Consider the following 21,035-nt stretch of genomic DNA (forward strand, 5'->3'; position numbering starts at 1 on the left):
AAACCTTTTCTGATTTTAATAATGTGTATACCAGTACTCTGTGAAGTCAGTCAGTCTTGACTGGGCGTCATTAATAACATGATGATTTCCTCAGAAGACATTCATGTTCATATCAATTTTTTACTGTAAAATATTTGTTGTTTTTCCAGGGTATTGAATTATGGAATTTTTTAAAGACTATAAGTTGTATGTGTTTGGAGGGATGAAATAAAGTTTGATTTGGAGCCTTGGGAATTCATTTAAACATATGCTTGTTGTCCTGTTGTGTAGATAAGAAGTCTTCCTGAGCCTCTAGAAATCATAACGCATATGGAAATGTAATTAATTACAGTTATGGGCCTAGAAATGTCAAAAAATTATTACAGTCTCTTGGATGAAATATGAAAGAATAGAAAGTATTTAAAGAAAAGTTTAAATTAACGATCTTTCTTGTATTTTTAAAAAAATTTTTCCCAAGTGCATGTCTCCAAAGCCTGCCGCCAGCATTTGCTGTGTCTTAGGCACAGAGCAGATCCATATCAGCACATGGTGGCAGCTAAAGCTGTGCTGAAGAAAGCATTTTAGGATTTGGTTATTCATGGAAATGGAATCATAGTCTGTGCTCTTTTGTGCCTGGCTTCTTTCACTCAACATATTTTTGAGATTCATCCATGTGGCTGCCTGTATCAGTTGCTCCTTCTTTTGTGTTGCTGTCACAGTGATTTGGGCATAGAACAGTGATTGTTGCTGGGGTAGGAGGCTGATTGACTGGAGAGCGACGTGAGAGAATGGCGACGGAAATGTTCTCTTAATGGGTGCACTGTTTACACAGGTGTGTATATTTCATAACGTAAGATTTGTGCATTTAACTGTATCCATGTAATTATCTTCAATAAAATTTAAACTTGATCTAAAGGAACAAGGTGATCTGGAGAGAAACGTTGTTAAGAGGTTTTGGTAGATAGCTTGTGCGGCTTTTATCTGTCAATAGAAACATATCTGTGGTTCCAACTAAACTGCCTTGCTTTATTCATGCTGCCCCTCAGAGAAGTGATGTGTGCTAATGGTGTCTTAAATGAATAGATGTGGCTCAAAGCGCCTAAAGGCAAACATCTTTTAATTAATCTGTTTTGATGCTTTTCTAAATAACAAATGTATTCATTCATTTGTAAAGCGTTGGGCTTCACATCCTGAGTACCGAGGATAGAGCATGTGGACTAGACAGAGCTGTCCCAGTGCTCCCGGCTCCTCTAAGCTCTCAGAGAGGACAAAGGTGAAAAACGGAATTACAAGTGTGATAAACGTCATGAAAGGAGGAAGCACAGAGTGCTTGGAGGGGGAAGGTGTGGAGGGCAATCCTAGCCAGGGAAGGCTTTGAAGAGAAAATGTTCAAAGTCCTGAGGGTGAGCGAGATTTCACTAGATGCAGGAGAAGTTGAGGAGAGGGTATTCTGGGGACTTGAAGTTCAGAGGCAGGAAAGGAAATGCAAATTGCTGATCAGTAGTGAGCCAGGTGGTGAAAGGAGATGGGACTACAGGGGGAGAACTGGGTGGAGTGTGGGGGCTGACGGAGGAGATTACACAGAACATTAAAGGCTGAGGTGAAGATTTGGCCTCTGGCCTTTGGTCACCATCAAGACAAGACAAACTGATGCTGCACTCTTCTTGCCAAATGTTGCTGAGGCTTTCATATGCCCATCTATGAAAGGAATCTATGTACTTGTCGCTGTATCATTTGAAGAAAGTTTGGCTTGGGTCTCATGACAGCGTGAAGAGTTTGTTTCTTGAACACGAGACGTAGGTTTTACATTTCCCTGAATCATCACAAGGCTCTGCTCATACAATCCGGCATCATTGATGGTGTCACTCATCTCTGTGCAGCTCAGCAATGAAACAGTTAGCCTCTCTCGGAGGGCTGGAGCTGACAGCACAAAGTAGGATGATTCCACAATGATGTGCAAGGTCACCTTTTGTGCCTTGAGATCTTCTGCTTCTCCAGGAGTCTTTACCAGAAATTTCCTTCTCTCACTTCACAGGCTCCTGACACATGGCAGACCCAGAGTTACACCAAAGCCTTCCACTGCCTTACAGCTGAACTCTAACTCTCAACCAGCTTCCCCCATGAATAGCTTTTTAATAATTTTGAAATATGAGTTAAGTTGATATAGCATTTTTTAATACTTTCACAGAATTGCTTGAGACATATATATGCCATCTTGGGTTGTGACAGAAACAAGGTAGAGCCCACCACATATTTATAAAGTTACATCAACGCAATTCTGTTCTAAGAAACTTTGGTTCCTAGTTTCAGGAATAGATTTTTGATCAAGTGTCAATTTCCAAACTTATAAATTGTCTACGTCTTGCTCTATCCTTTTAACCCACAAACTAAATGTGAAATAGTTGCATAGCTTTTAATATATAGTGGAATATGGATAGTGACTTTTCTAAAAGAGAAAAAAAAAGCTTTTAATTTAATTTGATGTTCAGTTTAATAAGATTTACCTAAGATGTCTAACTCCAAGATGCTATTATTATCATTTTTATGACAACCTTTTCCTCATTTTTTCTCTTCACATGAGCTAAGCACAATATGAATGAACAATATTCAATAACATAAAACAACGTTCAGTTATTCCATGGGAAGTTTCAGAAATTCAAAAATTCAGCTTTGATCATTTGCCAGCAAGAAACTACATGTTCCTGGGAAGCTTTCTCTCCCATGGGTAATGGTTCGTAGAGTTCTTTACTTCTTTCCTCAAAATCCAACCCAGTCTCAATCTCAAAAGAATCCTTTGTCTTCTGCTTAGTTGAAAAAGTGGAAGCCATCAGTATAAAGGTTTTCAACTATCTTCCCTCCTTATTCCCATTGCTCCAACTGTAGAGGTGTCTTCATTCATTACCATCACTGAGCCTTCCAGGCAGGTCCCTACACCTGTGTTCGGGGTCAAGTCACTTGAACTAACTCACATACTGCACTCTATAAATGGCCTTCTCTCCTATGCTGTCGACACCTCTCTCTCTCTGCACTTTCCTAAAAGCAGTTATATACACCACAGATTCTATTATAATAAAATCAAAAGGCCTACTTCCTTGGCCCTACGTATCCATCCACCCAATTTCTGGGTCAGAGATTCTCAGACTTTCTTTTTTTTTTTTAATTTTTTTTTTTTTTTATTAATGTTACAATAGATTACAACCTTGTGAGATTTCAGTTGTACATTATTGTTAGTCATGTTGTGGGTACACCACTTCCCCCTTTGTGCCCTCCCCCCCACCCCCCTTTTCCCTGGTAACCACCGATCAGATCTCCTTGTCAATATATTAACTTCCACCTATGAGTGGAGTCATATAGAGTTCGTCTTTCTCTGACTGGCTTATTTCGCTTAACATAATACCCTCGAGGTCCATCCATGTTGCTGCGAATGGGCCAATTTTGTCTTTTTTTATGGCTGAGTAGTATTCCATTGTGTACATATACCACATCTTCTTTATCCAATCATCAGTTTCTGGGCATGTAGGTTGGTTCCATGTCTTGGCTATTGTAAATAATGCCACGATGAACATAGGGGTGCAAGGGACTCTTGGGTTTTCTGATTTCAGGTTCTTAGGATAGATACCCAGTAATGGGATGGCTGGGTCATTGGATATTTCTATTTTTAACTTTTTGAGAAATCTCCATACTGTTTTCCATAGTGGCTGTACCAGTTTGCATTCCCACCAACAGTGTATGAGGGTTCCTTTTTCTCCACAACCTCTCCAACATTTGTCGCTCTTGGTTTTGGATGTTTTTGCCAGTCTAACGGGTGTAAGGTGATATCTTAGTGTAGTTTTGATTTGCATTTCCCTGATGATTAGCGATGATGAACATCTTTTCATGTGTCTATTGGCCATATTCATATCTTCTTTTGAGAAATGTCTGTTCATGTCCTCTGCCCATTTTTTGATCGGGTTGTTTGTTGTTTTGTTGTTAAGCCGTGTGAGTTCTTTGTATATTATGGAGATTAACCCTTTGTCGGATAAGTGGCTTGTAAATATTTTTTCCCAATTAGTGAGCTTTTTTTTGTTTCAATCCTGTTTTCCCTTGCCTTGAAGAAGCTCTTTAGTCTGATGAAGTCCCATTTGTTTATTCTTTCTATTGTTTCCCTCAACTGAGGAGTTATAGTGTCTGAAAAGATTCTTTTGAAACTGATGTCAAAGAGTGTACTGCCTATATTCTCTTCCAAAAGACTTATTGTCTCAGGCCTAATCTTTAGGTCTTTGATCCATTTTGAGTTTATTTTGGTGTGTGGTGAAAAAGAATGGTCAATTTTCAATCTTTTGCATGTGGCTGTCCAGTTTTCCCAGCACCATTTGTTGAAGAGACTTTCTTTTCTCCATTGTAGGCCCTCTGCTCCTTTGTCGAAGATTAGCTGTCCATAGATGTGTGGTTTTATCTCTGGGCTTTCAATCCTGTTCCATTGATCTGTGGACCTGTTTTTGTATCAGTACCATGCTGTTTTGATCACTGTAGCTTTGTAGTATGTTTTGAAATCAGGGATTGTGATTCCGCTGGCTTTGTTTTTCTTGCTCAGGATTGCTTTAGCAATTCGTGGTCTTTTGTTGCCCCATATGAATTTTAGGATTGTTTGTTCAATTTCTGTGAAGAATGTTCTTGGGATTCTGATTGGGATAGCATTGAATCTGTATATTGCTTTAGGTAGTATGGACATTTTAACTATGTTTATTCTTCCAATCCATGTGCATGGAATGTCTTTCCATCTCTTCATGTCATTGTCAATTTCTCTCAAGAAAGTCTTGTAGTTTTCATTGTATAGATCCTTCACTTCCTTGGTTAAGTTTATCCCAAGGTATTTTATTCTTTTCGTTGCGATTGTGAATGGGATTGAGTTCTTGAGTTCTTTTTCTGTTAGTTCATTATTAGAGTATAGAAATGCTACTGATTTATGTATGTTGATTTTATACCCTGCTACTTTGCTGTAGTTGTTGATTATTTCTAATAGTTTTTCTATGGATTCTTTGGGGTTTTCTATATATAAGATCATGTCGTCTGCAAACAGCGAGAGTTTTACTTCTTCATTACCTATTTGGATTCCTTTTATTTCTTTTTCCTGCCGAATTGCTCTGGCCAACACCTCCAGTATTATGTTGAATAGGAGTGGTGAAAGTGGGCACCCTTGTCTTGTTCCTGTCCTCAGAGGGATGGCTTTCAGTTTTTGTCCATTGAGTATGATGTTGGCTGTGGGTCTGTCATATATGGCCTTTATTATGTTGAGGTACTTTCCTTCTATACCCATTTTACTGAGGGTTTTTATCATAAATGGGTGTTGGATCTTGTCGAATGCTTTCTCTGCATCTATTGAGATGATCATGTGGTTTTTGTTTTTCATTTTGTTGATGTAGTGTATCACGTTGATTGACTTGCGGATGTTGAACCATCCCTGTGTCCCTGGTATAAATCCCACTTGATCATGGTGTATAATCTTTTTGATGTATTGCTGTATTTGGTTTGCCAGAATTTTGTTGAGGATTTTTGCATCTATGTTCATCAGCGATATCGGCCTGTAGTTCTCCTTCTTTGTGTTGTCCTTGACAGGTTTGGGGATCAGAGTGATGTTGGCTTCATAGAATGTGTTAGGGAGTACTCCATCTTTCTCAATTTTCTGGAATAGTTTGAGGAGAATAGGTATTAAGTCTTCTTTGAATGTTTGGTAGAATTCTCCAGAGAAGCCGTCTGGACTCTTATTTTTGGGGAGGTTTTTGATTACCGTTTCTATTTCCTTACTTGTGATTGGCCTATTCAGATTCTCCATTTCTTCCTGATTCATTTTGGGGAGGTTGTAGGAGTCTAGGAATTTGTCCATTTCTTCCAGGTTGTTCAATTTGTTGGCATATAGTTTTTCATAGTATTCTCTTATGATCTCTTGTATTTCATTGGTATCTGTTGTGATTTCTCCTCTCTCATTCCTAATTTTATTTATTTGCGATTTCTCTCTTCTTTTCTTGGTGAGTCTGGCTAAAGGGTTGTCGATTTTGTTAATTTTTTTCAAAGAACCAACTCTTTGTTTCATTGATCCTTTCTATTGTCTTTTTTGTTTCAATATCATTTATTTCTGCTCTTATTTTTATTATTTCCCTCCTTCTACTGACTCTGGGCTTTGTTTGTTCTTCTTTTTCTAGTTCTGTTAGGTGTCGTTTGAGGTTGCTTATGTGAGCTTTTTCTTGTTTAGTGAGGTGAGCCTGTATTGCAATGAATTTCCCTCTTAGGACTGCTTTTGCTGCATCCCAGATGATTTGGTATGTCGTGTTCTCATTTTCATTTGTCTCCAGATAATATTTGATTTCTTCTTTAACTTCTTCAATGATCCATTGTTTGTTCAGAAGCGTGTTGTTTAGTCTCCACATTTTTGCACCTTTCTCTGCTTTTTTCTTGTAGTTGATTTCTAGTTTCATAGCATTATGATCAGAAAAGATGCTTGATATTATTTCAGCTCTCTTGTATTTATTGATGTTTGCTTTGTTTCCCAAAATATGGTCAATCCTTGAGAATGTTCCATGTGCACTTGAGAAGAATGTGTAACCTGCTGTTTTTGGATGAAGTGTTCTATATATATCTATTAAGTCCATCTGGTCTAATTTTTCATTTAATTCTATTATTTCCTTGTTGATTTTCTGTCTGGATGTTCTGTCCATTGGTGTTAATGGTGTGTTGAGGTCCCCTACTATTATTGTATTGTTGTTGATGTCTTCTTTTAGTTCTATTAAGAGTTGCTTTACAAATTTTGGTGCTCCTGTGTTGGGTGCGTATATATTTATAAGTGTTATGTCTTCTTGGTGGAGAGTCCCTTTTATCATTATATACTGTCCCTCTTTGTCTTTCTTTATCTGTTTTGCTTTGAAGTCTACCTTGTCTGATATTAGTATAACGACACCTGCTTTCTTTTGTTCATTATTAGCTTGCAGTATTGTTCTCCATCCCTTCACTCTGAGTCTGTGTTTGTCTTTGGGGCTGAGGTGTGTTTCCTGGAGGCAGCATATTGTTGGGTCTTGTTCTTTGATCCATCCTGCCACTCTGTGTCTTTTGATTGGGGAGTTCAATCCATTTACATTTAGAGTGATTATTGAGATGTGGGGGCCTACCACTACCATTTTATGTCTTGTTTTCTGGTTTTCTTCAGTTTCCTTTGTTTCTCGTCCCATGGTTTAATCTGTTCTGATGAAGAGCTGCTACTCTCTGTTGTTGTCCTTCTACTTATCTCCTCTGCTCTTGGTTTTGTAGCCCCTTTTCCTTTTTTTGATTTTTCAGGAATGAGGGTTTTCCTGAGGATTTCCTGAAGAGGAGGTTTTGTGGCAATGAACTCCCTTAATTTTTGTTTATCTGGGAAAGTTTTTATTTCTCCATCGTATTTGAAGGATATTTTCACTGGGAAGAGAATTCTCAGCTGTAGGTTTTTGTCCTTCAGATTTTTGAATATATCATTCCCCTCTCTTCTAGCCTGTAAAGTTTCTGCTGAGAAATCTGCTGATAGCCTGATGGGGGTTCCTTTGTAGGTTAGTTTCTTTTGCCTGGCTGTCCTTAGTATTTTCTCCTTGTCGTTGACTTTTGCTAGCTTCACTACTATATGCCATGGGGTTGGTCTTCTTGCATTGATAAAGTTTGGAGATCTATTGGCTTCTGTCACCTGAAGATCCATCTCTCTCACCAGATTTGGGAAGTTCTCAGCCATTATTTCTTTGAATAGGCTTTCTGCCCCTTTCTCCTTCTCTTCTCCCTCTGGTATATAATCCTTACGTTGCATCTCCTAATTGTGTCTGATAATTCTCGGAGAGTTTCTTCATTTCTTTTTAGTCTTACTTCTCTCTCCTCCTCTGCCTGCAGCATTTCTATATTCCCATCTTTCAAATTGCTAATTCTTTCCTCCATATTATTGGCCCTATGTTGTATTGGCCCTACATGTTCAGTGCATGTAGATTTTTCTTAATCTCCTCTATTGTGTTCTTCATTTCCAGTATTTCTGTTTGGTTCTTCTTTATCGTATCAAACTCTTTTGTGACATAGCTCCTGAACTCGTTGAGTTGTCTATCTGAATTCTCTCTTAACTCATTGAGTATTTTAATGATGGCTGTTTTGAAGTCATCGTCATTTAGGTTATATATCTCATTTTCTTTGGGATTGTTTTCTGTGTATTTGTTATTTTCCTTCTGTTCTGGAGATTTAATGTATTTTTTCATATTGCTTGATGTTGTAGATTTGTGCCTCCGCATAGAGAAAGAGTTTAGTTGCTCCTTCCACTTGTTTCTGCTGGTGTGGTGGGGGAGCAGCTGTTTATACTGCACCAGCCAGGCACCCTATCCGCAGTTGCTAACTGGGCCTGGGCCCCTCCTCATAGTCACAGTGGTCCTTTGGATTCCCTCTTCTGCCGTGGGGGCCATCACGGAGGGGCTTCAGGCTGCTGGTGCCTACTGTTGCAGCCCACCTAGACGTGCTCCCTCCTTGGGGTCTGCAATGGTGTTATGGGCTTTTCCAGTGGCCAGGGGTAGGATCACTTATATTTGCCGCTCCGTCACTGTCGGCACCCACAAAATCTCACTTGTCCGCCATGGGTCGCAGCAGAGCTATTGGCATCTTCTACAGTCTGTGTTTAGCTCACCTAGCTATGCTACTTTTGTCCCGGGGTCTTCCAGCCTTGTGGCTCCCAGATGGGTGCTCTCTACTAGTGCTGTGCAGAGGCTTTCTTTGAGGCTGCTGTGAGCCTGTAGGGTTTCCCCCTAGGCTACGGAGCTGGGTCGCTGGAACTCCACCCAGCCCCAGTCCTGTTCCCCAGGAACTCGGGGAGCCCTTTGCCCTGTCTGGGGGATAGCCGGAGATCCTGATTTCAGTGGTAGGTGGTCAGCTGCTGCCCTGCCTGATATTCTCCTCTCTGGGACCCTCCCGGTGTTGTGGATGCTGGGCGTAGCCCCTCCGCTAATGGCAGACAGAGAGTTTTGTCTGCTGCCCGGGCAGAACTCTGGAGCTTCCCCTCCAGGGCGTGGAGCCGGCCTCTCGAGCTTCACCCAGCCCCAGTACTGTCCGAGATCTCTGGCAATCCCTAGCCCCACTGGGCGGGCAATGGCAGCTGGGGGTCACCTCGCCCTCTGGGATTCTCTCCGGGACTTTCCCGGAGTTGAATGCTGGGCGTGGTCCCTCCGCTAAGGGCAGACAGAGAGTTTTGTCTGCTGCCTGGGCGGAACTCTGGAGCTTCCCCTCCGGGCCACGGAGCCAACCTCTGGAGCTTCACCCAGCCCCAGTCTTCTCTGAGATGTCCGGCAATCCCTTTCCCCACTGTGCAGGCAGTGGCAGCTGGGGGGCCGTCGTACCCTCTGTGATTCTCTCTGGGACCCTCCGGGCGCCATGAACACTAGGCGGGATCTCCCCGTCAATGGCAGGGCGAGACTCTCCCCGCGGGCTCAGGTGTGTAACTCTAGAGTTTCCCTCAGCATTTAGGAGTAATTGCAGGGGGTTTAGGTAGGGTTCTGGTCACCTGTTTCCACCGTCGCTCCTCTGGTGTGTGCTTGCTCCTGCCCTAGGTGTGTGTTGATCTTCTGGGGGCGTCCGTTGGAAGAAAGCCGCTTGCAGGTACTAGGCTGTTCGGTTGGGTTCGGAGAGTTTTCACCTATCTCCACCTCCTCCTGGAGGGAAGTCCGTCCGCCTTCCAATGTATAGTCGCGTGGGTCTCTCAGACGTCCTGAGATGCTATCTGGATATCCTTTGTTAAGTGATGAGTGTCCAAATAATTGTAGACTCGAAGGGGGAGAGACAAAGAGGACTACTCACGGTGCCATCTTGGATCCTCCTCTCGATTCTCAGACTTTTTTAGTCTTAGGAACACTTGACATCCTTAAAAATTATTAAAGGTCCTGCTATGGACTGAATGTTTGCGCCCACCTCCCCCCCCCCTCCCCCCCCCCGCCCAACACACACACAAATTCATTTGTCCATATGCCAAAGCCTTAATCCAAAATGTGATGGACCTCTCTTACCCTCTGCTATGTTAAGATACAGCAAAAAAAAAAGCCTGCAAACCAGGCAGAGGACCCTTCACCAAACACTGAATCTATTGGCACCCTGATCTTGGACTCCCAGCCTTCAAAACTGAGATAAATAAATATTTGCTGTTTAAGCCATGTGGTCTAAGATATTTTGTTAGAGCAGCCTGACTGCCTGAGACAGGTCCCAAAGACCTTTTGTTTATGTGGGTTATATTCACTGATATTTACCATATTTAAAATTTAAACAGACTTCTTAATATTGTTTATTTATTCATCTTAAAGCATACCAGTGAAAACCCCACTCCATGTTAACATATACAACATATTTTATGAAAAATAACTATATTTCCTATAAAAAATATAAGAAGAATGCAAATTTCTTTTATATTTGACTTAATAAGAAATAACTGGATTCTCATATCTTCTGCATTCAATTTGTTGTAATGTCTTGCTTTTTGGTTGAAGTAGGTGAAGAATGTCTAGACTCATACAAACATGGAGGCAAGAAAGGCAGGATTATTGTAATAGCCTTTCAGATAATTGTGGATATTTTTCTTTGATGCCACACCAGAATTTGAAAAGGGGTAATTTCTGAAAGGTTAGTTGCAAAGTGAAATCTAAAACCATGTAGATGAATGTTTGGTACTTTGTTACATAAAATCCATTGGTCTATTACGCACTTTGAATGGCTCTTTTACCCATGTTCGTTGTTGTAACATTGTGAACTGGGAATTTGAAATATATTTGCTCATTGAGTTATGCAGATCTTCCAAATATACTGTGGAAAACTTCATCACACACTCATGAGATAATAAGAATGAAAAAAGGCAAATAAATTCTAATATTATTATGAAAATAGTTCTGACTATTTCAAGACGGTTGGGTCTAGTGTTAAGAGAGCAGGATCTGGTGTCAGACTCCTGGGTTATGACCATCAGCTCTGCAACCTTGGGAAAAATTTGTGCACCCATTCATTATGGGGACAATAAAAATACCTTCTTCGTTAGGACTGCCCTTATGTTGAAATGACATAATACATGTGACATGTTGGCACACAGCAAATAACCAAGAATGAGAGTTCTTTTTACATTTCCTTTAGTTCCTAATTTTCTCCTGTGCTTTCAATTCATATCCTTGTTCTTTACTTACGCCTTGTCTTCTATTCTGATCTCTGACATTCAGGGTATACATGGCCTTAGGTCAAGCCTGAAGAAAATTTCAGGTTAGAATCTTCAGCAAAATCCAAATTGAAGGGCCAGGAGACAGGCTAATGAATGCTTTTTAAGAAGTGAGAAGGTTTCCAGACTTTGGGAGTCTGGAAAGAATGAAGGATATGACTTATTAAGGATATTTCCTATTAAGGGAAGGATATGATATTAAGAGCAGTTTCTGTTCCTAGGGCTTCCTTGGGCATCTCTGTAACAGGAAGCAGAGTTTCTCCTTCAGGCTGCTTGGGTTGATGGAACACTTGGGAAAAGCATTATGTCAACCTGAGGAGAATGATTATGTTTGGCTCCAGGACTGTGGAAAAATAGCTAACTTCAACTCCTTGTCAGAAATATGACCCAAGTTGGGTTAAAGTGTCTTATTTTGGTTGCTGTTGCTGTGTAACAAATTAACCCCAAATTTGGCAGTTCAGTTTAAAATAACCGTTCTATTAAGCTCAGAGATTCTGCCATCAGGAATTCAGACAGGGTGCAGTATGAACAGCTTCACTCTGCGTCTCAATGTCTGTTCAACTGGGAAGATTTGAAAGCTGGGGGAAACTGTACAGAGCTTGAATCATCTGAAGGCTCATTCACTCTCACTGTTGGGCCCAGCACCTATACTTGGTCTATCCAAGGGGCTGAGGCCAACTCAAAATGTGGTGGCCTCAAGGTAGTCGGAACTTACGTGGTGGCTTAGGGCTCCAAGTGTGAGTATTCCAGAAAACAAGTTAGAAACTACATTGCCTTTCACGGCTCAGTCACATAAGTCACATGATGTCACTCCCTCCATACTGAATTGGTTGAAACAGTCTATCACAAGACTGCCTATATTCAAGGGGAGAGGACATAGACCCCACCATTCAATAGGAGTAGTGTCAAGGGATTTTTGGGCCATGTTTTAAAACTACCTGAGTTCCAGACAAACACACTATTCTCTGGAGCTTGAGATAAAGAAAAGTCTAACCCTCTGAGCTTGGACCAGGGATAAAGAATGAACAAGAGAAGTAACAAAAGGCTTCAGAGTCCAGTGAGTCAGAGGTAGCCTGGGACAGTTTGGGACTTGGCTGGATTGGGCTTGAGAGGGGTCAGGGTTCTTTGGTAGCAGAGCTGGGTATGAAGAGATTGGATGAGAAAGCTTAGCAAGAGAAATGGGAAAATAAAGCAGAAGTAAAACAATAAAATCACTCCTAACCCAAGCACTCAGAAGTAACCAGAGTTTACATTTTGCTGTTCCTCTTGCAGTGTTGTGTCTGCGTGTGTATCAGGGAGAGCATTTATGATTTATCTGAGTTTGCATGTGTGTGTGCGCTTGTTTGTGTGGGAGCATGCATGTGAAGCAAAGTTGTGATCGTACTGTATCATCAGTCTTGTGTCCTGTCTTCCAACCCAAGAATTGGTTTCCTTCTCACTGATATCCACTGTGAACAGATTTATATTTCAGCTTTATTCACTTCTGCTAAGTCAGCTAACTTAGTCTCGACAGAGTTCCGTTGTCCCTAAGTTTCTGTGCTCAGTGCCAATAGCCTGCCACTGAGTTTTTGTTGTTATTGTTGTTGCCAATTTGAAGAAGTCTTCCCAACCTAGAAATGAACAGAGTCACTGATTACTCCTGTCCATAACTGTAAGGGCCAAGGCTCAAACACAATAAAGCTTCTGCCCTATAAACCAGACCCTGCCATCTTTCATTAATGTTCCATTACTGGTACAACAGCAAAGAAGACAAAAAAACGTTGCTACCAGCGACCATCACTCATCTCTTCCAGAAACTATTGACATGGCCCCAGGTTGACCATTGGACCACCTGAGGTCTCCTTCTTTTCTCCTTGTAACAGATATCCCAAATAATATAGTAAACTCCTATCTCCTCAACTGTAGCTTCATCTACCAGCAACCAGTTCTTCTGACATGGAAGAGTCCAACTAACATCTGTACCTACTTCTGAGACATCTGCTGGATTCCTAACCCCGCTGCCAGATAGGGCCTATGCAGAGAGGCTCTCTGCAGAACCCATTGGTGAGGAGAAAATTATCCCCGGATTTGTATCCCAGGAAAAAGCTTTAGCCAGAAGTCAAACATCTCTTGCCAATAGGCATAGAAGAAAACAAGAGCAGGGAGTTGAGTTGAATATATACAATGTTTTGTAATTTTAAACAAAAGTTGCTTCTTTTTTGCTTATGGACAATGGATATTTCCAAATAAGTAGTGTCTCCTTCAAAGTAGCTGTCATGGCTAGGAACACAATTATTCTAATGACGCTATTCTCATCCATACCTTTTTAAATTCCTCTTTTGAAATTACAGAGGCTTTTATAGAGGCCATCCTATTATTTGGCTTATATTCAATGGCATTTATTCAATAGTTATTTAGCCTCCGATTTTTGTTAGTTGCTGCTGTAGGCAGTGAGGATATAGTGGTAAACATGACACGCAACATCCCTGCCTTCTCAGAAATTACTGTAAACAACAAAAAAGAAAACAAATAATGTTTCTGATGGTGTTAATTGCTGACAAGAAGGAGAGAGTGATTTGGGGTCTGGAAATCTTTTAGCGGGGTCAGGGCATTCCTGTCTGAGGAGGTAACCTGTGAGAAAAGGGGGAAGTATCTTCAGATCTGGGAAGAAGGATCTGAGAGGAAACCAAGTTTGCTTTACCACATAGGGGTAAATGGAAAGCTACAGGAGGCTTTTCGGAAGGGTGTAACTTAATTTGGTAAATCTTTGAGAGCAGACATGAGATAAGTGGGTGAAGGTGGCGAGTGATTCAACTGGGTCACAGAGTTTACAGTACAAACTGAGTTTTGTAGTTTGGGGAATCATTTTTAAAAGATGATTTCCAAAACTGTATTAGCAACAGAAACCTTAGAAGGTCCCCCACACCAGCTTCACCTAACTCATTATGAAGAGTAAATATCTCGCTAACAATGGATGTATGTATGAGGGCAGTTAAGTTTGCAAAGAATTTAGTGTGTCTAAGAATTCAACGTATGAATTAGATTTGGGTAGACAACATACTTACTTACATTGCATTTCTTTTCTTTTTGTGAGAGTTAAATATGCTGTTTGATTTTTTTAAATTCGTCATGAAATCTGTAATAACATACTCGAGTCTAGAGCTTGTCTCGATGATCCCTTCTTCCAACTTAGGGGAGCCCGATGTAATGCAGTCACTTTGAACTCTAAAAACAGAAATGGGTTCTGGTTCGTAAAGGAAACTTAAACTGGCTAATCTTTGTAGACATATGGAAACATGGCATTCATACGCATTTTTTCCACTTCACTTACTTTACCACTCAGACTTTGGGGATCTTCCCGTAAGTTTGTCTGTGACTCATGCTGGGGTCAGATGACTTAATGCTTCCATCTAACCGAGGGAAGGAATCTGATTATTTAACAAATCCACGATCCCCGGTTAGGATGCCAGGAGCCCTAAGGGGGCTAATCTTGTGGCTTGGCACTTTTCATCTTTTCTTTTTCCTTGAAAAAAAAATCAGTGCTTACGGTTGGCCTGCTAACTGGCATTTCTTTTATCCCTTGAGGGTATTTCTGGGTCAGTTTGCTTGGATAGCTCGTAAGAGGCGATACAAGAGCCTCTCTAACTTTCCTTGTATAGAGCAAACCAAGCCCTGTTCCTCGTCTTTCTTCTTTTACCCAGTGAAAATGTTAATCTTTGGAAGAGTCCAATCTTATCCACATATATTATCTCCTTGGAATTCTCCCAATAACACTGGTATCAAAACAAGCCAGGCGTTATGGTTTTAATTCTACAGATGTGGAAGTGGAGGGCACAAGAGCTTCATTTCTAGCCTGAGATCACTTAGCTATCAATGGCGGCTGCTAGACTCAAAGCAAAGTCTGGGCCTCACAAAGTCTAGTACCTTCTTTCTGACATACTGAGTTTCTGCAGTTTCTCCAGTCCTTACCAGATCCGTGCCTCCCCACACCCAGCTCAATATTAGGCATTGTTACAATTTAAGCAGGCCTTGTTCTCTTATTGTATATTTGTTACCTGTAGTGGTGACTTGTGTGGCTACTGGAGAATTCCAGACAGTGGAGTCTACAAGTGGGCGGAGATTACAGTCCTTGCTCTTCAACAGATCCTTTACACAAGCAGACTCCATGGTTTATGTCTGCAACTGACACTGAAAGCTGCATTAGGAGATAAATGTACCGAAATTCCTAGTTTAACACTGACGAGCTATTTCCTGAAGCTTGTATTTCCACATGAATAAAAACAGGGTGATACCTGATGAAAGGTCCTAACAGTTCTGCACAAACACACAGGCACGCACACACATACAGACACACACACACCAGCCAACCCATCTGTGCATTTTCTTGGTTTAGAACTTTTTCTGTGTGGTTCGGAAAAAAAGGTTAGCAAAATCTGAAAGCAGGTTGGTTTGGTTGGTTGAAAGAAGGAGGGATTGAGGGTGTGGTGGGAGTGACAGGGGTGGAGTTTGGGAGTATCTTTTATTTGCTTATTTATTGAGTTGTGTGGGGAATCCAGTGAAGAAACTGAGCCAGTTGTTATAAAACTAGGACTATTGGAGAGAGAGAAATGAGAAGACTTTTAGCACGTTTTACCAGAGATTAGCAAGGTGATCTCTCTTTGCTTCCTCAAGTATTTAATCTACTTAAAGCTCATCTACGTACGGAGAAGATCTACAGGACTCTTCAGTGGTTTTTGGAGCAACATTTGTGTTTTATTTGTAGGACTGCCAGATTTCACCAACAAAAATACAGGAAGCCAGTTAAATGTGATTTTCTCATAAGCAATGAATAATTTTTTATGTGTGCAAGTCTCAAATATTGCCTAGGACAATCTTTCACTAAAAATTGCTATCTGTGATTAAATTTAACTAGGCACCGTGTTATGTCAACGAGCGATCCTAGTCATTTGGCCAAGACGTGGATTAGAGCGGGAAAGTTTACGTTACCGGCTTACACGCAAACCGGAGTAGAGTTTCCCAGAGGCGTTCAGATGGTGACAGCTGTTTGCAAACTTGGCCTCACGTCACAACCACCTGAGGAACTCCAGATTCTGGTGCTGCTGCTCTGGGATTCAGCCAGGGCGTGGGATTGTTCAAAGCATTCCAGGTGACACTAATGTGCTACAACGAGGAGTTGGTGACTGCTGTCCCATGATTTTTATCCTGCACTACACAAACAAAGACCCAAAAGACATTTTAAGAGTGCCCATGCCCACGTCCCACTCCAGAGCAATTAAATCAGTGTCGGGGGTGTGGGCGCAGGCCTGCTATGTTGCAATTAAAGCAAAGCTCCCAATAAATTTTCATTTCTTTAGGGTTAGGAAGCCCTAAGTTATAGCCTAAAACGTGGCACCCTAGGGAGGGCCAGCTATAGGAAACTTTAAAAGGTTTAGCTTTAATTCTTTAAATTATGAAATTAATATTTATTCCAATAAATTCAAGCAATAAAGAAGCATCAAAAATAAAGATGAACTTCCCCAATTCTACTTTCCAGAAGTATCCACTGGTAAAACCTTGATCTGTTTTTCCCATGCCAAGCATATAGTAAGGAGGAAAGAATCAACGAGAGGCAAACGATATGCGTCAGTTATCTTTTAAAGTTGCCACAGTTTGCTTTGATGGACCAGAGCTTGTCCGCATCACTGCATTAAGGAGATGTGTTTATTTCAGGCTTCACTCTGAATCAGTGAAGTTAGTAGCTGCAACATAAGGGAAGAAGGGGAGAAGAGACTTGAAGGGACAAAACAACCTCTATCACAGTCGTTCTCCACTCCTGACATTCCGGTGTAATGGCAGTGGCATTAGAGCACATTCCTGGCCATTGTCCGTCCCCTCGGTTACTTGCCTCCAGGAGTGGGGTGACTTACCCCATTAGTGAGTTTGAAGGAAGGAGCTGGACATAAGTGCTTCAGTCCCTGCTTTTTGTCTCTCTCTGGGGAGGCAGCCTGTCTGCCGGGAGCACACACTCCCAGCTCCTGCACAGGGTAAGTTTTACAGGGGTGCGCCTCCACCAGGGACCCCTCTGGCTTCCAGCTCTGCCTGAGTTAGGGAGGGTAACTCTGATCCTACACCGCTCTGTAAACCCCTTGCTTCCAGAGAACACTGCTCGTCCTTAAAGCAGCCTTAATAGGACAAAAATAATTTTTGTTGCCCTCCCGTGTCTACCTCTCAATTGATTTCATTCACAAAGTACTCTCTCAAAACACGAGCAATATAAACACATTTTCCGTTTGAAAATCAGTGAGGAAAAGAGCATAAACTCTCCCTGATTTCCATGTCCAGGAGGTCCTGGGGCCCTATCTTAAACAAGAGGCGTGAACATGTCCTAAACAGAAATACCAAAGCCGTGTAGAATGGGGAGAGACGTACCAATACAGGAAACTCAGCGAAAGACAGAAATGTCCTAACCAGTAGAAGAAACAATAATAGCAAAGCAACTCAACGGGATAAAATAGACACTGAGCGTTGCCAGGAATAATCCTCATAGCCAACTGTCATCCCATCTGCCAGATTCCTGAACAAAATATCCCCACTTCCTCAGTCATATCATCTGTTCCATGTCATCTGTTGGGCCAACAGGCAGAGGAAGTCACCTCCAGGCAAGAGTTGGGTTCAATGGCCCATGAGCTGTATTTCCCCACTCAGAGTAATGGCGTGATTGTGGCTTTGCTTGTGGTGACTACAGAAGATATCACTCTATCAATGGATGAATAAATAAAATAAATTGTAGGTTATCCATGACATAAACATTTTAAATGTTTTTGTTGTTGTTTTTGTGACAGTAATGCAGCTTCTCCTTGACGCTTAGAAAACCTCTGTGAAATCAGTCTGGTTTCTTGAGGTAGACTCCGTAACGACGTGCTCAAAAATGATTGAGGACATTGGAAACATTTGAAACTGGGTTTTTATTGCTTAAAATTTCAATGTTATGAAAGATGTTGCGTTAAAATGTTTTAAATCACTGCTAAATTTTTGATGTGGTGGAAGGAAATTGGAACAATAACTATTTTTACTTCTGCTTCCACTGCCAATTTCCAGTGCAATTTTGGACACGTGGGCCTCTCTCAATTTCTTCATTCGTATAATAGATTGTAGAGCAGATAGTCCTTAATGCCTCTTTTAACTCTAAAATCCTTTGATTTTCTTCGTTAAAACTTATAGATTAGTACCAATGTATTCTGGACTGGAAAAAAACAAGTATAGTTTATCCACGAGTTGGTGCTGCCCCCTGTAGAGGACTGACATGGGACGGGGCGGGGAGGGGGAGGGGGGACTGTGAAACCAGATAAATATTTTGTCATTCTAATTGCTTCTCTCTGTCACCCTCTATGTGCCTATTCCTGCATAATCAAGAGTTTTTAAAAACTGTCTAACATCTATCTTTTTTGATCTGTTATAACGAAAAAAATTAAAACAAATAAATTATGCTTAATGACTGTTAGCCAAGACAATTTGAACAAACTTATTTTTAAAACTGTTCAAGGAAAGGATTGTTTCTGTAATTTCCCAAAATAAATGTATCTGAGCCTGGATTGCAGAAGAGGTGGTGCCATTTTATATGAATCTCTTTTTGCTTAATAACAATATTAGAAATATTAAACATTTTGAGAGAATCTAGAATTCAATAATGTAATGATAGAGAGATCTGTCATCTCAAATAGAAAATAAAGATTTAGTTGTAAATTAGGTCTAACAAATAGTAATAATTTACAAGTTCAAAATAGTTTTAAGTTTTATATTTATGTTAAAGCATTATCCTCTGAATATTTCATAATACAATTGTGTGCTATGTCATAAAATAGGTCACTTCCATTGCTGGCAATGTTGTGAACTAGATCATCTTAAAACCCTCTTACTATATAGAACACCTAGAAAGTCTCACTCAAGTATAACCAAAAACTATTTAAATGCAAAAGTGTAGCTCTTACAAGAGTAAGAGAATTTAGTAGAGGTTAAAATCAGGAGAAAATTCACCTACTGGCAAACAGAGATCAAGAGAAAGCTTGACTGTTGGGCTTGGGCTACAGATAAAGAAAAAAGTGTTCACTGAGAATTTATAACCAAGATTTGTCCTCATCGCTTTGGGGTTCGTGTTTAAAATACATACATGACTTGGGAGCACCAAACTGACAGACTAACATGAAGTGGTCTTCAGTTGGTAACATCACTGGGACACCAGCAGAAGCAAGAGCGCACCTCTGGGAGACAACACACCCTCAGATGAGAACTTCTCCAGCCTCCTGGGCTGCCCAGCCATAATGCTAAACTTGACACACGCGAGGTAGCACCACCATCCTCTATTTCTCTTTCCCTATATTTTTATGTTAGCATGCAAAGAAGCCACATATCACACAGAGATGAAAGAAGCACAGGGCACAGTGGTTTAGGGTGTAGCCTTTGGAGCTACCTGCAAATATGCTTTTGTGGACCTAAGCTAGCTGGGTTACCTTGTGCAAGATACCACATCTCCATTTTCTCATCTGTAAAATGGGAATTATTACACTAACCTATCTCTTAGAGTTATGAGAATTGAATGAGTTAATATATGGAAAGTCTTTAGAACCAGAGTGGTGTCTGGCTTATAAGTACTAAAAAGAGTTAGCTGGCTGGTGCCATCATCATCATCATCATCATCATCATCATCATTGTTATAGGCAGTTGGTCACAATATACCATTTATCTCATGATTTGGTTGGTTTTTCTCCATCTGTGCCCAGATGTGTATTCATCTAGCCTGGAATTAAATCTTGAGGTAAACCTGGCAACTACACATCTAAAATTATATTATTTCACATGACTTGCTCCTTTGTTGAGAAGCAGCAGAACTCAGAAGTGCAGGAAAATTTAATGGCAAGCATTAAGCTAGATAATTACAGAATGTTTTTAGAATTTGCTTAGATATTATGCACAGAGGTACCAGCATCACCCCAACCTTAGCACCTACCCCACCTCCACAACACACCCCACTGAGCACTCACCACGAGCCCATTCTGGACAACTGGGGAAGTGGGGTTAGGACAGCAGGCTGCCTGACCAGATTTCTGGTTGGAGCCTTGAGCCTGGGCAACTTTCCCAGCTCTTTCATTAGCTAAATTCCCCCTGCTCTGCTTTCCCTCTTCCAGGAGCGTTTATGTTTCTCAACTTTTATCCACTCCTTCAGTTTTCCCTCGTTACAATTACAGCGGGAGGAAGAAATTCCTTAGCACCCATCTCCTCCTTACTATTACCTCGTGATGAAGTTTGTTTCTTCCTCTGAAAAGTGCTGTGGACGTTTCTCTCATGATACAGTTATGAGCATCAAGTAATATACATTTTCAAACAAAATAATTTTTTATGCAATAATTCTTTAACTTTGTGTGGCAATTACATACTTACTTGCTTCATCCTTCCTGAGGGATAGAGGACTTCCCCTTGAATACCTAGCACAATCATGCACATATTAGGGCTTTTTTCATTCATTCAGCAAATATTCGCTGAGCATCTTAAATGTACCACTCTCCTGGGCTCTGTGTTTACTGTAATAATCAATCCCTGATTTGCTTAATTCACTAAACTGACCTTTTCAATTGTATTTAACACGGATTCAGCTTGTAGACAAGACTGTAAAATGCATCTTACTCAACCCCAGCAGTGCCAAGAAGTTTGGGTGTACGACACATCCTGAGCATATAACACAACCAGCCAGCCTAAACTGATTAAATGGAACAGGAATATATTATACAGCACCTGAGATGGTGCTAGTAGCATGGCCTCTATCAAATGTGCCAACATCCCGTTGAACACAGGTCCATCGTGGTCCTCATACATGTGTATACTGTTTGTTTGAAAGTCT

General features: G+C 40.9%; 1 long non-coding RNA gene across 1 annotated transcript; it reads left to right on the plus strand.

Moving 5' to 3' along the window:
* Positions 1-675: 675 nt before the first annotated feature.
* LOC139076229 (uncharacterized) lies at positions 676-18,740 on the plus strand. The gene is made up of 2 exons (XR_011527611.1): positions 676-811; positions 16,077-18,740. It is a non-coding gene; the product is annotated as an uncharacterized lncRNA (long non-coding RNA).
* Positions 18,741-21,035: the final 2,295 nt, after the last annotated feature.

This window comes from Equus przewalskii, chromosome 15, assembly GCF_037783145.1.
Source record: "Equus przewalskii isolate Varuska chromosome 15, EquPr2, whole genome shotgun sequence".
Lineage (NCBI taxonomy): Eukaryota > Metazoa > Chordata > Mammalia > Perissodactyla > Equidae > Equus > Equus przewalskii.